The sequence below is a fragment of the Urocitellus parryii genome, unplaced genomic scaffold (assembly GCF_045843805.1).
Source record: "Urocitellus parryii isolate mUroPar1 unplaced genomic scaffold, mUroPar1.hap1 Scaffold_345, whole genome shotgun sequence".
NCBI classification, from domain to species: domain Eukaryota; kingdom Metazoa; phylum Chordata; class Mammalia; order Rodentia; family Sciuridae; genus Urocitellus; species Urocitellus parryii.
The window spans coordinates 28,726-44,035 of NW_027553130.1; the positions used below are offsets into that span (position 1 = coordinate 28,726).

The 15,310-nt window shown below is 43.8% G+C and overlaps 1 long non-coding RNA gene across 1 annotated transcript; it reads right to left on the minus strand.

Annotated features, from left to right (window-relative positions):
- Positions 1 to 1,145: 1,145 nt before the first annotated feature.
- Positions 1,146 to 15,093, minus strand: LOC144251977 (uncharacterized). Its single transcript, XR_013342846.1, has 3 exons — positions 14,980 to 15,093; positions 12,069 to 12,142; positions 1,146 to 2,277 (listed from the first exon to the last, which is right to left on the minus strand). It is a non-coding gene; the product is annotated as an uncharacterized LOC144251977 (long non-coding RNA).
- Between the last annotated feature and the right edge of the window lie 217 nt (positions 15,094 to 15,310).

Here is a 15,310-nt window from a genome sequence, read left to right on the forward strand (position 1 = left end):
TCTATGAATATAAGCTATTGCATTATCACCTTCATCATCATTACCATTTTTCCTAACCAAATGGCATAGGAGCTATTTTTCACACCTAATTCAATTCCAAAAGAAGCCACTGATATTTCTCCAGCAGAAAGAGGTTATGACTGCTCCAGATGAGTTACTACCTAGATTTTCAGGTTGTTTGTGGCCATTTTATGGATCTACATAGACCTTTGGCTGCTCTGTAAATGAGTTTTCTGGCCCATCATGAGATGTATACCCCTGTGCCATCAATACCATCCCCTTTTAGGGTGTCCAATTATGACCAGTCATTTACATCTTGAGCCATTCTGAAATCCATGTGGATTTTCTCTTCCTCAGAGGTCTATAGAAACATGAATGACAGGTGATGTCACTGAACAACAAAGATGGGAGAGGACAGCTTGAAGAGCATGGAGAGGAGCCAAGCAATCAGAGAAAAAATAACACTAAGAGTGGAGGAGGCCAACCTCTGTCCAGAGGGCTCTGGGAAGAGCCAGCCTGATTTACTTCTGGGACCTGCTATTGGGCACTGGCCTGGGCAGGCACCAAGATGTGGTTTCACCAGACTGAGGTTCTGATGGACTTGGTGTCTGGTGCAAAACTTTAATTCAACTGTTAGCTCTAAAAACAGGAAAGCATATTTCTAATCAATAAAATTTTCCCTTTTTGACAATATTATGGTACAAAATTCTGATGTCTTTTTCAGATTCAAAAATGAAATAATATAATCTAATATTATTTCAGCATAATATTTAAAACAACACAAAATGCAAGCATGGCTTTAGATTTCTCACAAAACATATTTTCCCCCAGATTAAATTTTTATTCAAATATATCATTTATATATCTTTATGGGGTATATTATGGCAACTCAATAGACGTAGACAAGTTTTATCATGCAACTTTGATATTACATCCAGGAAGTCCCTATAATGAAACCTGAAATTAGATTCATTGTGATGAATTACTTTTTCTAGAATTCATACTGTGACAGAGTCTGAGAGACTGTCTCTTCAGGCCCTTCAAGAATTAGGACATTCTAGCATTTCAAGCAGGCATTGATGCAGGAAAGATGAGTCTGGACACCTGAGGAATTTGGAGGAAGCAGATTTATTTAAGCTGCAGCAACCCAGAAGGGATAACACCAAACAATCTCTGGACCCCAGGTCTGGAAATTCTCTAACATTGCAGTGGGTGGTTACACAGCACAATGTTTAATATAACTTAACTTTGTTCCACATTCATAGGTTAAACAGAGGTTTCACAATGTTTTACACAGAAAACAGAAATTTTCACACATCAAAAAACTTGATTGGAGACTATTTTTCTTTAGGATGTAGATGAGCACAATACCTTTATTTTTATGTGGTGCTGAGAATTGAACAAGGGGCCTCACATGTGCGAGGCAAGTGCTCTATCACTGAGCCACAACCCCAGCCCTGCAGGCCTAACTCTTACAAGAAAGAGAAACCTGGCCTTTACAACAAAAAGGAGCTCAAAGCACAATGAGTGCTCTGGAAATTTTGTTGACTTCTTAAAATAATCTCTTCTTGATTAGGAGAGAGACTTGTGTGTTACAATTAAGGTGGGAGTCTTTTGAAAACTACAGCATTACCCCCTTTGATGCTCATTATTTAATCCTCTAAGTCAAAGGGCATTATTATCTTCTTGGCTTAAAGTTTTATACAATGTAATATCATAGTTCTTGTTTCTCTTTTTTAAAAAGGAAACCTGCTTCTATTGTAGAACCACTAGTTTTAATGAAAAGAGGAAACAAACATGGAAGCAATACACAAGTTCAGAGCACAATCCATGCTATGTCAATTAAGCTTTTGAATCCACCAAGAAAAGGAAACCATCCTCCAAATAGTGAGCTTGGATCTCAACTGCAATGCCCTTTCAGGATTGAACTGGTACATGTGTTTGTTTTCTGATATTATTAACTATGTGTTTGATTGTTATCAGTCCTAGAGTCAAGACAAAACAAAGGACTCTGTATATGACAGAAGTAAGGGGTGGCAATGACAGGATAAGAGTGAAACAGTCCATTTTCCTTTTGGTTAGTATATCTTTCACCTTGTACATCCAACCCAGAGTGGCTGAAGCAGGGCTGATGTTTCCTCAAGCTTTGGGCACATTCAGGCTAGTCGGCTTCCAGAGTGACTTGAGCAGGGTTGGTGTCCTTCGGATCTTTGAGTTTCTCTGGTGTTTCCTTCTTCCTGATGCTCAGCTTAAGGGGTACAAATTAAGGAGGGAAAGCTGCAAAAGAATGTGCGTAAGAATAAGAGATTTTATTTTCAGGAGGTTCCAAAGCAGGCTAAAAGGAACAAAGTATTACATAATGTATATCTCTGCATATGTACATACATGCATTGACATATTTGGTGACACTCTAAAAATTAGAGTAAGGGATTGTAGATAGTGCTCTATGTGGGGGTGTGACAAGAGGTGGGGGATATCCCAGGAGGCTTGAACTATGTAGATCTAAGTCAATGTAACTTTAAACAAATTTGAAAACAGCCTATAATTTCACAAGCCCGACCCAACATCGGCTTATGATCTTCCATATATTATTTTTTCATCTAAAAAATGAAGTCAATTCAACCGCCTGCTCACAGGTCAGTTGCCTTCCAAAGGTGCACCTCTAAGTGCGTTGACTTTAATCTCAGAATATATTTCTGCATGGAAATCATGTCAAATGCCTTCCTGGCTCCCAAAGTTTAGGTACTGCTCAACAGCTTAATTTTACCCCTGGCTTATCCTCCTCACCAACTTTACCTTACCAGATGCAAACCCAAGGTTGTACTTAGTTCTGCACCCTGGTCAAGGTCACCCAGTTAAGAGGGATTTAAATCCAGCTCTACCCAATCTGAAGTCTTTACTTCTCCTCACACCACCCCTTAGCCAGACAAACTTGCTTACTTCTATTTTTCCTTTCTTGATAATCTCTTGGAAGAAGCCAGTGTTAGGCTAAATTTGGTAGATTTGGAGGGTATTTTCCTAATAGGCTATTTTGCCTACAAGTCCAGGTATGGCCAGTCTGGCTGTCCCCAGCCTGCTGCAATGTACTGGGGCCTCACACCACTGCCCCAGAGAACCTGTGCCCAGATGACCCTATGTCCAGGACACAGAGTCTCCTCAGGGAAGAGTGGAGGAGTAGGAGAAGGAGACACCACGGAAAGTTCAGGAGAAAGGACCAGAAGGTTCTTCCAGGACTAGACTCCCAGAGCAGCCAAAGATCCCTCTCTATCTTGCCCTACAGGATCAGGTCTAGACCTTGCCAGCAGCTCCCAGGCTCTAACCCCACCCTCTCACCAGTGAGCTGGACCCACCTAGTCCCACCCACTGCCTGCTGTGAGGACTGCAGCCTTTATTTAGAGTGCTCACTTGTTTTTTTGGATGAGTTCTCTGAGTTAGAGCCACAACTCCTCAAGGGTCCTGAGGACTGGTGTCTGGTCCTGGGGTGACAAAAGGCAGGCAGCATGCAGTGGAACTTGGTGAGGTGACTGTAAGGGAGAATGATCAGTTTCCCAGCTCTTATACATCTTGAGCAGAGAAGCATCCTTGGGCTCAATTCACTGCAATGGCACCATCATGAAAAGGTGGCATATGGTGGCAAGAGCAGCATCCAGCTGTTTTGGGCATAGGGCATCAGGCGTCGAAAGTCAGGAGTCGAGTATTGGCGTGGGGTGGGGGTGACTGTGGTGGTGTCAGCATGCAGCTGTCACTTGGGAGATCCTTGATTCCTACTCATGGTGGCAGTGACAGTGAAACAATCCAGAAACAGTGGTTGTAACAACAGATGCATCCAGCCATGAGTGTTTTCATCTGCCATAGTGACAAGGGTTTGGCTGCATTTGCACTGAAGTGGGCACCAGTACTGAGTGTCACTGTCTAGTATCCATGTTAAAGTCTGGTGGCAGCAGAGTGGAGCTCCAGAGTCTGGCAGGGGCCGGAGCAACATGCAGCTGCATCAGGGGTCCATCCTCAGTAGCGGGGTCGGGCACCAGGTGTGGTGTAAAGTACGATGACATTGGGGCCTTGGTGGGCATTGTTGGAGTCCATCTGGAGTTTGGAAGTTTGAGTGCTGCACAATGGTGGTGGCACCATAAGAGTTCAGAAGCAGGGGCAGCAACAACAGGCAGTGTCCAGCAGTGAGCATCTTCATCCTGCAGAAGTAACTGGGGTCCAGTTGCAGGACAGTGAAAGTGGCATCCAGTGGCCATGTGGGGAGTCTGGTTGGCTGCAGCGAAGAGTTCCAGGCTGGCAGGGCAACAAGGGCATGGGATAGTGGGTGTCAGAGTGATAAGGTAACCAGTAGCTGGGAAGTCCTCTGTGGTGGAGGCTCCAGGCCCTGGTCTTGTGCATGGTCGACTGGCCTGCTCAGGAAGAAGAATGCGGGAGGTGGTGGTACCCAGGCAGCTGCCCAGGACCTTCTGCTTCCCACAGCTGCCATGTCTCGCTCTGTCTATGAGCCCACTGTGTGTGTCTGCTCACCCCATCGCCTGATATACCCTCTCTACTGAGGAAGGTTGTCTGCTAGGTTGGGCGGTCTTGAGAGAGAACCTCACCATCCCCAGCCACTTCCTGAGTGGACTGTGGGTGCAGAAAGCAGAGGTCCTAGGACATCTTCACCCCCAAAGTGCATTTCTGTGGCTGGGGGTGGCAGAAGACCAAGACAGAGAACTCGTTGCCCTTAGACTCCCACTGCCACCTGTGCCCTCCACCTTGTCCCAGCCCAGGGATGCACTTGGAGGGTGAGGATTTTCTAGGCCCCCCCACCTCCCACCTCTGCACTCTGCTACCCCAGCCCAGGGGAGATGTAGCTGGGGAGGGTGGGTGCCTTCTCCAAAGGCTGCCCCAGCTGGCAGCAGGCCTACTCATCCCTCAGAGGCTGCAACTCAGGGAGGGGCAGGGTGAACTCAAGGATTAGGTGAGCAGCCTGGTGGGCTCCAGGCCAATGCCAGGCATTGCTGGAATGGGCAGCATAAGGTCCTCAGCAGGTGTCTGGCTACCACCGCCTCCTGCGCCCTGCTTTGTGGGCAGGCAGGCCCTACAAGGAGCAATACCAGTTGCCTGGAGGAGCCACTGCAGAGGCCATCACAGCCTCCAGTCACCCTCTGACTCTGAGGCCTGCTGTCCCAAGCTGTCACCATCACCGCTAACAGAGCTCCACACTGAAGCCACTGGAGTCCCCACAGGGCCACCAGTGATGCCGCAGCCACCATCACTGCACTGGGACCAGACTCCTGCCACTGCCAGAGGATGAGAATGCAACTCTCTGGATGCCTGGCTTGACGTTGCCACCTACAGACTCCTCAGTTGCCTTTGCCACCACTGCCATAACTGAACTTCAGACACCAATACCTCAAGCACAACACATCTTCATCGAATAGCTTAGCAAGACCTTCTAGATAACTTGCAAGAGCTTCTCCATCAGCACTTGTTTTTTTGCCTTGCACGTTTTCTTTATGGAGAGGGGCTTCTTGGCAAAAACATAATGGAACAAACTCTGGCAGTTGCAATGAAGTGGGCACCAGTACTGAGTGTCACTGTCTAGTATCCATGTTAAAGTCTGGTGGCAGCAGGGCGGAGCTCCAGGGTCTGGCAGGTGCAGGAGCAACATGCAGCTGCATCAGGGGTCCATCCTCAGTAGAGGAGTCGGGCACCAGGTGTGGTGTAAAGTACGATGACATTGGGGCCTTGGTGGGCATTGTTGGAGTCCATCTGGAGTTTGGAAGTTTGAGTGCTGCACAATGGTGGTGGCACCATAAGAGTTCAGAAGCAGGGGCAGCAACAACAGGCAGTGTCCAGCAGTGAGCATCTTCATCCTGCAGAAGTAACTGGGGTCCAGCTGCAGGACAGTGAAAGTGGCATCCAGTGGCCATGTGGGGAGTCTGGTTGGCTGCAGCGAAGAGTTCCAGGCTGGCATGGCAGCAAGGGCATGGGATAGTGGGTGTCAGAGTGATAAGGTAACCAGTAGCTGGGATGTCCTCTGTGGTGGAGGCTCCAGGCCCTGGTCTTGTGCATGGTCGACTGGCCTGCTCAGGAAGAAGAATGCGGGAGGCGGTGGTACCCAGGCAGCTGCCCTGGACCCTATGCTTGCCACAGCTGCCATGTCTCCCTCTGTCCATGAGCCCACTGTGTGTCTGCTCACCCCATCGCCTGATATAGCCTCTCTACTGAGGAACTAGGTTGTCTGCTAGGTTGGGGCGGTCTTGAGAGAGAACCTCACCATCCCCAGCCACTTCCTGGGTGGACTGTGGGTGCAGAAAGCAGAGGTCCTAGGACATCTTCACCCCCAAAGTGCATTTCTGTGGCTGGGGGTGGCAGAAGACCAAGACAGAGAACTCGTTGCCCTTAGACTCCCACTGCCACCTGTGCCCTCCACCTTGTCCCAGCCCAGGGATGCACTTGGAGGGTGAGGATTTTCTAGGCCCCCCCACCTCCCACCTCTGCACTCTGCTACCCCAGCCCAGGGGAGATGTAGCTGGGGAGGGTGGGTGCCTTCTCCAAAGGCTGCCCCAGCTGGCAGCAGGCCTACTCATCCCTCAGAGGCTGCAACTCAGGGAGGGGCAGGGTGAACTCAAGGATTAGGTGAGCAGCCTGGTGGGCTCCAGGCCAATGCCAGGCATTGCTGGAATGGGCAGCATAAGGTCCTCAGCAGGTGTCTGGCTACCACCGCCTCCTGCGCCCTGCTTTGTGGGCAGGCAGGCCCTACAAGGAGCAATACCAGTTGCCTGGAGGAGCCACTGCAGAGGCCATCACAGCCTCCAGTCACCCTCTGACTCTGAGGCCTGCTGTCCCAAGCTGTCACCATCACCGCTAACAGAGCTCCACACTGAAGCCACTGGAGTCCCCACAGGGCCACCAGTGATGCCGCAGCCACCATCACTGCACTGGGACCAGACTCCTGCCACTGCCAGAGGATGAGAATGCAACTCTCTGGATGCCTGGCTTGACGTTGCCACCTACAGACTCCTCAGTTGCCTTTGCCACCACTGCCATAACTGAACTTCAGACACCAATACCTCAAGCACAACACATCTTCATCGAATAGCTTAGCAAGACCTTCTAGATAACTTGCAAGAGCTTCTCCATCAGCACTTGTTTTTTTGCCTTGCACGTTTTCTTTATGGAGAGGGGCTTCTTGGCAAAAACATAATGGACCAAACTCTGGCAGTTGCAATGAAGTGGGCACCAGTACTGAGTGTCACTGTCTAGTATCCATGTTAAAGTCTGGTGGCAGCAGGGCGGAGCTCCAGGGTCTGGCAGGTGCAGGAGCAACATGCAGCTGCATCAGGGGTCCATCCTCAGTAGCGGGGTCGGGCACCAGGTGTGGTGTAAAGTACGATGACATTGGGGCCTTGGTGGGCATTGTTGGAGTCCATCTGGAGTTTGGAAGTTTGAGTGCTGCACAATGGTGGTGGCACCATAAGAGTTCAGAAGCAGGGGCAGCAACAACAGGCAGTGTCCAGCAGTGAGCATCTTCATCCTGCAGAAGTAACTGGGGTCCAGCTGCAGGACAGTGAAAGTGGCATCCAGTGGCCATGTGGGGAGTCTGGTTGGCTGCAGCGAAGAGTTCCAGGCTGGCATGGCAGCAAGGGCATGGGATAGTGGGTGTCAGAGTGATAAGGTAACCAGTAGCTGGGATGTCCTCTGTGGTGGAGGCTCCAGGCCCTGGTCTTGTGCATGGTCGACTGGCCTGCTCAGGAAGAAGAATGCGGGAGGCGGTGGTACCCAGGCAGCTGCCCTGGACCCTATGCTTGCCACAGCTGCCATGTCTCCCTCTGTCCATGAGCCCACTGTGTGTCTGCTCACCCCATCGCCTGATATAGCCTCTCTACTGAGGAACTAGGTTGTCTGCTAGGTTGGGGCGGTCTTGAGAGAGAACCTCACCATCCCCAGCCACTTCCTGGGTGGACTGTGGGTGCAGAAAGCAGAGGTCCTAGGACATCTTCACCCCCAAAGTGCATTTCTGTGGCTGGGGGTGGCAGAAGACCAAGACAGAGAACTCGTTGCCCTTAGACTCCCACTGCCACCTGTGCCCTCCACCTTGTCCCAGCCCAGGGATGCACTTGGAGGGTGAGGATTTTCTAGGCCCCCCCACCTCCCACCTCTGCACTCTGCTACCCCAGCCCAGGGGAGATGTAGCTGGGGAGGGTGGGTGCCTTCTCCAAAGGCTGCCCCAGCTGGCGGCAGGCCTACTCATCCCTCAGAGGCTGCAACTCAGGGAGGGGCAGGGTGAACTCAAGGATTAGGTGAGCAGCCTGGTGGGCTCCAGGCCAATGCCAGGCATTGCTGGAATGGGCAGCATAAGGTCCTCAGCAGGTGTCTGGCTACCACCGCCTCCTGCGCCCTGCTTTGTGGGCAGGCAGGCCCTACAAGGAGCAATACCAGTTGCCTGGAGGAGCCACTGCAGAGGCCATCACAGCCTCCAGTCACCCTCTGACTCTGAGGCCTGCTGTCCCAAGCTGTCACCATCACCGCTAACAGAGCTCCACACTGAAGCCACTGGAGTCCCCACAGGGCCACCAGTGATGCCGCAGCCACCATCACTGCACTGGGACCAGACTCCTGGTGTTGGGCCTACATTTCCTTTTAGCAGGTGCAGGGTTTCTGGTCTAATTCCTAGGTCTCCAATTCAGTTTGAGTTGACATGTTTGCAGGGTGAGAGGTTGGAGTTAAATTTTATTCTATTTCATATAGATTTCCAGTTTTTCCAGGACCATTGGTTAAAAAGGCTATCTTTTCTCCAACATATGTTTTTGGTACCTTTGTCTAGTATAAGATAATTGTATTGTGTGGGTTTGTCTCTTTGTCTTCTATTCTATTCTGTGGCCTTCATATCTGTTTTGGTGCTAGCTGTTTTTGTTACAATAGCTTTGTACTATAATTTGAGATCTGGTATTGTGATGCCTCCTGCTCTGCTCTTCTAGCCTAGGATTGCTTTGGCTATTCTGGGTCTTTTATTTTTCCAAATAAATATTATAAGTGCTTCTTATAGTTCTGTGAAGATTGTCATTGGAATTTTGATGGGATTTGCATTGAATCTGTACATGCTTCTGGTAGAATGCCATTTTGATAATATTAATTCTGCCTATATAAGAATATGAGAGATTTTTCCATCTTCTAAGGTCTTCCTCAATTATTTTCTTTATTTTTTGAGGGGGGAGGGTGGTACCAGGGATTGAACTCAGGGGAACTCAAGAACTTAGCCACATCCCCAGCCCTATTTTGTATTTTATTTAAAGACAGGGTCTTACTGAGTTGCTTACTGCCTCACTTTTGCTGAGACTGGCTTTGAACTCACAATCCTCCTGCCTCAGCCTCCCAAGCCACCGGGATTACAGGCATGCACCACCGAACCCAGCTATTTTCTTAAGAGTTCTATATTTCTTATTGTAGAGATCCTTCAACACTTTTGTTAGATTTATTTCCAAGTATTTTTGAGACTATTGTGAATAGAATAGTCTTTCTAATTTATTTTTTAGTTGATTCATCATTAGAGTATAGGAATACGATTGATTTACAAGTGTTGATATTGTATCCTGTTACATTACTGAATTCACTTCTGAGTTCTCAAAGTCTCCTGCTGGAGTTATTTGAGTCTTCTAAATATAGTAGTATCATATCATCAGCATACAGAGATAATTTGAATTCTTCTTTTCACATTTGCATTTCTACAGATTCCTTCTCTTGCCTGAGTGCTCTGGCTAGAATTTCAAGGACTATTTTGAAAAGGACTTGTGAAAGTGGGCATACTTGCCTTGTTTCTGTTTTTAGAGGAAGTGATTTCAGTTTTACTCCATTCAGTACAATGTTGGCATTGGGTTTGTCATATATAGCATTTTATTGTTCAGTTAAATTTCTTCTGTCTGTAGTTTTTCAAAATAAATGGGTGCTGTACTTTGTCAAATGGTTTATCTGCAACTATTGATATTATCATGTGATTCTTGTCCTTAAGTCTATTTTTATAGCAAATTACATTTATCAATTTCTGTATGTTGAGCCAAACTTACGTCTCTGAGATAATACCCACTTGATCTTGATGCACTTTTTAATGTTTTTGTCAACATTGTCAAGATTTTCTAGCTTATTGGGATATAAATTTTCAAAATAGATTCTGTGGTGATTTTTCCTTTTTCATCCTGAATTTTTTTTTTGCCTTCTTTCTTTTTGTTAGTGTTTATCAATCTTGTTTATCCTTTCAAAAAACCAATTCTTTCTTATGTTGATCTCTCCGATCTTTTTTTTTTATATTCTCAATTTCATTGATTTCTGCTCTGGTTTTAATTATTTCCTATCTTCTTCTGATTTTGGTATTGGTGTATTTGTTCTTGTTTTTCTATGACCTTGAGATGTAATGTTCGATTATTTATTTGGTATCTTTCTATTATTATACTATATGAGCTCAATGCTATGAACTTAGAGATTTTGATATGTTGTATTACTATTCTCATTTACTTGTAATTTTTTTAAATTTCTCTTCTGATTTCTTCTACTGTGCATTCATCATTCAAATGTGTAGTATTTAATCTCCTGGTGTTAAAGTGGATTTTTTAAAAAAATATTATCATTGATTTCTAACTTCATTCCTTTATGATCTGATAGAATGCAAGGTATTGTCTCTATTTTGCAAAGATTTGCTTTATGACCTAAAACATGGTCTATTTTAGAAAATTTTCCACTTGATGTTAAGAATAAGAAAGTGAAACAAGTCATTGATTGATGAAATATTTCATGGATGACTATTAGTTCCACTTATAAATTTTATTTTTTAATTCTGTAAAATCCTTATTTAGTTTATGTTTGAAGGATCTATACAGTGATGATAAAGGTGTGTTAAAATCACCTAGTATTAGTGTTTTGTTGATATATAATATTGATTTCATTTTTTAAATTAAAAATTTTGTTTGTTGGATGTATGTAGATGCTCTTTTGTTTGGGGGACTAATATTTACAATCATTATGTTTTTGATATGCTCCCTTAAGCAGCATGAAGTGACCTTCTTTTTCTCTTCTGATTTATTATGTCTTAATGTCCACATTATCTGATATGAGAAGAGCTGCCCCTGATTGTTCATGAGTACAGTTTGAATGGTATGTCTTTTTCATCCTTTTACCTTCAGTCTGTGGATGTCTTTGCCTGTAAGTTGAGTCTCTTGGAGACAGCATAATGTTGGGTCCTGCTTTTTAATCCAATCTGCCAACCTGTGTCTTTTTTTTTTTTTTTTTTACATTCCATATTGTACCTTTATTATCATAAAGTTCTTAAGCACTCAATGTGGTTAAGAAATATTTTAGGCCACTGCCAAAGGGGAAGTGAGCTGAGGCTGGAGCGATGGCCCTGGTTTGGTGCCCGCGGCCACCGCCGCCGTCGCCACTAGCACGTCGGGAGCAGCTGCGGCCCCAGCCAGAATGGGGGCCGAAGTCGCGGCTGGAGTGGGAGCGGCGTGTGTGAGTAGCTGAAGTCGCCCGTGTCGCAACACCTCAAACTCAGCCGGAGCGCTTCAGGTGGGGGGAGTGACGGTCGCCCCCTGAGTACTGCCCCCCGCCCCCCGGCCCAGACAGCAGGGCTGGGGTCTCCCAGGCACCTGACTAGCTGCTGTCGCGCCAGGCCCTCCGACCCAGACTCCCTTCAAACTCTATTAAGACCTTGGAACTCAGAAAGGATAAGAACACTGCATAAAGACATAGGGGTAGTCACTGATGGGGACCTTCATTCCCACGCAGATCCACCTCAGGCCAGGATCCCTGCTCCTTTTCCTACAATGCCATTCCCTACACGGCACAAACAACTTGGACGGAAGTTCAAAGCAATGTTTATCTTTAATATGTGGAGGCAAGAGAGATTTCCAAATTACAAAAGTAAGCAACTGCAGTACTCAGAGAAACTTTGGAGGTAGCCTTATCAAACCTTCTAATTTTTCAGAGATTAACATAGGAGCTTAGAGCAGTTAAGGGGTTTTATTCATTGTTGAGTATAGTTATGGACAGGCTAAATATAGTCTTATTTTGTTTAGTTTTGTCTTTATGAGGGTTCTTACCTGCAAATATACTTGAGAAGGTTGTAATTCACCACTGGCAAACTCTTCACCTGCTTTGCTAATTCCTTAACACCCTGAGTACAAAGAAGAAGAGAATTAATGTCATCTATGTATTGGTCTTGTTATTAAAGTAAGTAGAAAATAGCAATATTGTTCTTTATTTCAGCACCTATTATCAGTGAAAGAGTCTTTCCTGAAGATGTTCCACTGTTATGGGGAATATTTTAGAAATATTTTCAGAAATGTATAAGTATTTAAAATATTTCCCATAACTGCAGTCAATATAGTACAATAATGTGCCAATCAATCATGACTACATATAGGAAGGTGGTCCAAAAGATTATATCATCCATCTAATGATGGTATGGGCATCTTAGTTTGTATATGTACATGTTAAGGTATTTACACAATGATGAAACATATTAAAGATGTTTCTCAGAACATATCCCCAGTGTTATGTATTATTTGTAGAGAAACAGACTTAAGTGAAGCTCTTTTAACATTTTTAACAGTTGTTTACAATGACTGATGAGTTTTCAACTCATTAGTTGAAAACAAAAAATAGCATTGTTGTAGTGAAGGTCCTTCCCATTTTCACCATGCCGAGAAGGTTGATAAACACATGCCTACTGACTATTCAATCTCTCTGGATTGGTCATGCCTACAGTATATCATTAGTTGCGACACAAAGAGAGTTGGAAAGCCTGATCTTCCTGGAAAGTTCACAAGGGATTAATTTATTCTGTTCTCATGTAGAACTTCCTCTAAAATGTAAATGGCCCTAGAAAAGCCAATTGATAATGCAATCTGATTTCTTCTTCCTGTAAAGGGTCAGTTAGTAAGTATTTTAGGCTTTACAGGACACATGGTCTCTGTTATAACTACCTGAGTATTCTGTTATTATACAAAAACAGCCACAGTTGATATTATGAAACAACAACAACAAAAATAAAATTGCATTTGTAAAAACAGGCAGCAGTTTTTGACAATTATGGCAAGAGAGTTCAATGGAAGAAAGAAGAGTCTTCAAAAAAATGGTGCTGAGACTATTGGATATCCACATGCAGAAGAATAAAGTTGGCTCCTTTCCCTGCATCATAACATGAGCTCAAAATGGAACAAAGATCTCAGTGTAAGAGTTGAAGTTACAAAATTCTTAGAAGACCATAGAGGAGTAAATATGACTTTTTCTTAAACACAGGCTTCTTAGACATGACACAAAAAGCACAAATGACCAAATAAAAATAAATAAAATACATGAAATACTTCATCAAAATGAAAAAGGTTTTATGCTTTAAAGGACATCATCAGGAAAATGAAGAGATAATAATTTAAATGGGAGAAATATTAGCAAATCATATATCTGATAAGGAACATGATTTAACTATATAAATTCTTACAACTCAAAAATAAGACAAATACAGTTGGTCCTCCATATTCATGGATTCAACCAACTGCAGATTAAAAATGTTAGGAAAAAAATGTATCTGTACTGAACAGTACTGACATTTTTCTTATCACTGTTCCCTAAACAACACAGAATAACAACTATTAGCACAGCATTTACTTTGTACTATGTACTACAAATAATTTAGAGATGATTTAAAGTACACAGGAAGCTATGCCTAGGTTATATGCAAACACTACACCATTTTATGTAAAGGACTTGAACATTCATGGATTTAGGTATCTGCAAGGAGGCCTGGAATCAATCACCTGAGAGACTGGGATGGTTGTAATGCAATTAAAAATAGGAAACTAATCTGAATAGATATTTTTTTCCAAAGAAAGTATATAAATAGCCAATAAACACCATGAAAAAATATTTAGCATCATTAGCCATCAGGAAAACGCCATTCAAACCTCAATGATACACTCCTGACATGTATTAGAATGTCTATGGTCAAAAAGACAGATAATAGTAAGTGATGACAGAGATGTAAAGAGATTGGAATCTGCACACATGCCTGATGGTAATTAAAAATTCACACTCTTTTTGGAAAAAAAATAGAGCTACATATGGACCAGCAATTCTATCTTTAAGGTATATATCCAAATGAAATGAAAACATATTTCCATGCAAACCTTGGCACATAAATGTTCATAGTAGCATTATTGCTAATAGTCAAATAATGGAAATTTAAAAACTGATGAATGAATAAGAAATAGAATACTGTTTGGAAATTTTAAAAATGAAATACTGATAAATGGTACAATGTGAATGAACTTTGAAAAAGACGAAAAAGCCTAGTCACAGAAAACAACATATTGAATGATCTTGTTTATATAAAATGTCCAGCAGAGGCATACCTGTAGGGGAAGAAATTAGATTAGTATTTGCCAAGAGCTGGGGAAAGGGGAATTCACAGAGGCTCTGAGATTTGTTTTAGGGAAATAGAAATTTTGTAAATATTCTAAAATTGAATTTTAGTGCTGGTTGCACAACTCTGAGAATATATAAGTACTGAATTATAAAGTTTAAACCATTGATTTATAGTACGGTAATTACATCTCAATAAAGCTGTTTTTAACAAAAATAGGCAGGAAGTAGGATTTGGTTTATAGGCCATTATTTGAGATACTTTGGAGGTACTCAACAAAGGAGGTTATGAAACAAGGTGCCCGTGTTCTTCTTGGAAGATATGACCTAATGTAGGACCATGAATCAACCCTTTAGGGGAGCCAAGTGCCATAAAGCACTGATTTCATTCATTCAGCCACATTCTTCTTTCTGATCAGACAGGGAACAGAAATGGGACTTGAGTTGTGCATAGAAGGTCTAAATGTGTGTGATGAAGAGAATGGGGGAAATGTCCAAGAATAGGACAAGAGGAAAATTGCAAATTAAATAGTAAAATCACAGACAAAACCTGCATGCCAAAGCTTATTAAAAACAAATGCATCAACTTACCGCTTCCTCTTCCTTGCTGAGCAGCTTGGCACATGACAAGAAATCTTCATACTTAGCATATGGAATAACTGGTTCTGGAAGTTCTCGAAGATACAGTTTAAGGAGTGAGGCCACCGTGTGCACGTCCATGTTGCTATGGAGACAGAAGTTGAAAGGTATTTTAGGGGGTAACTTTATATCATTTAGTTTATTATTATTATTATTATTAGTGTGAAATATATGCCAAGGAGTCCCAATTCTATCTAAGTTTGCAACTGAATTAGTCAATCCAGTTTCCAGGGAGCACACACTTTTGTAATGTCTATTAGACGCCACCAAGGGTGGGAAAGAG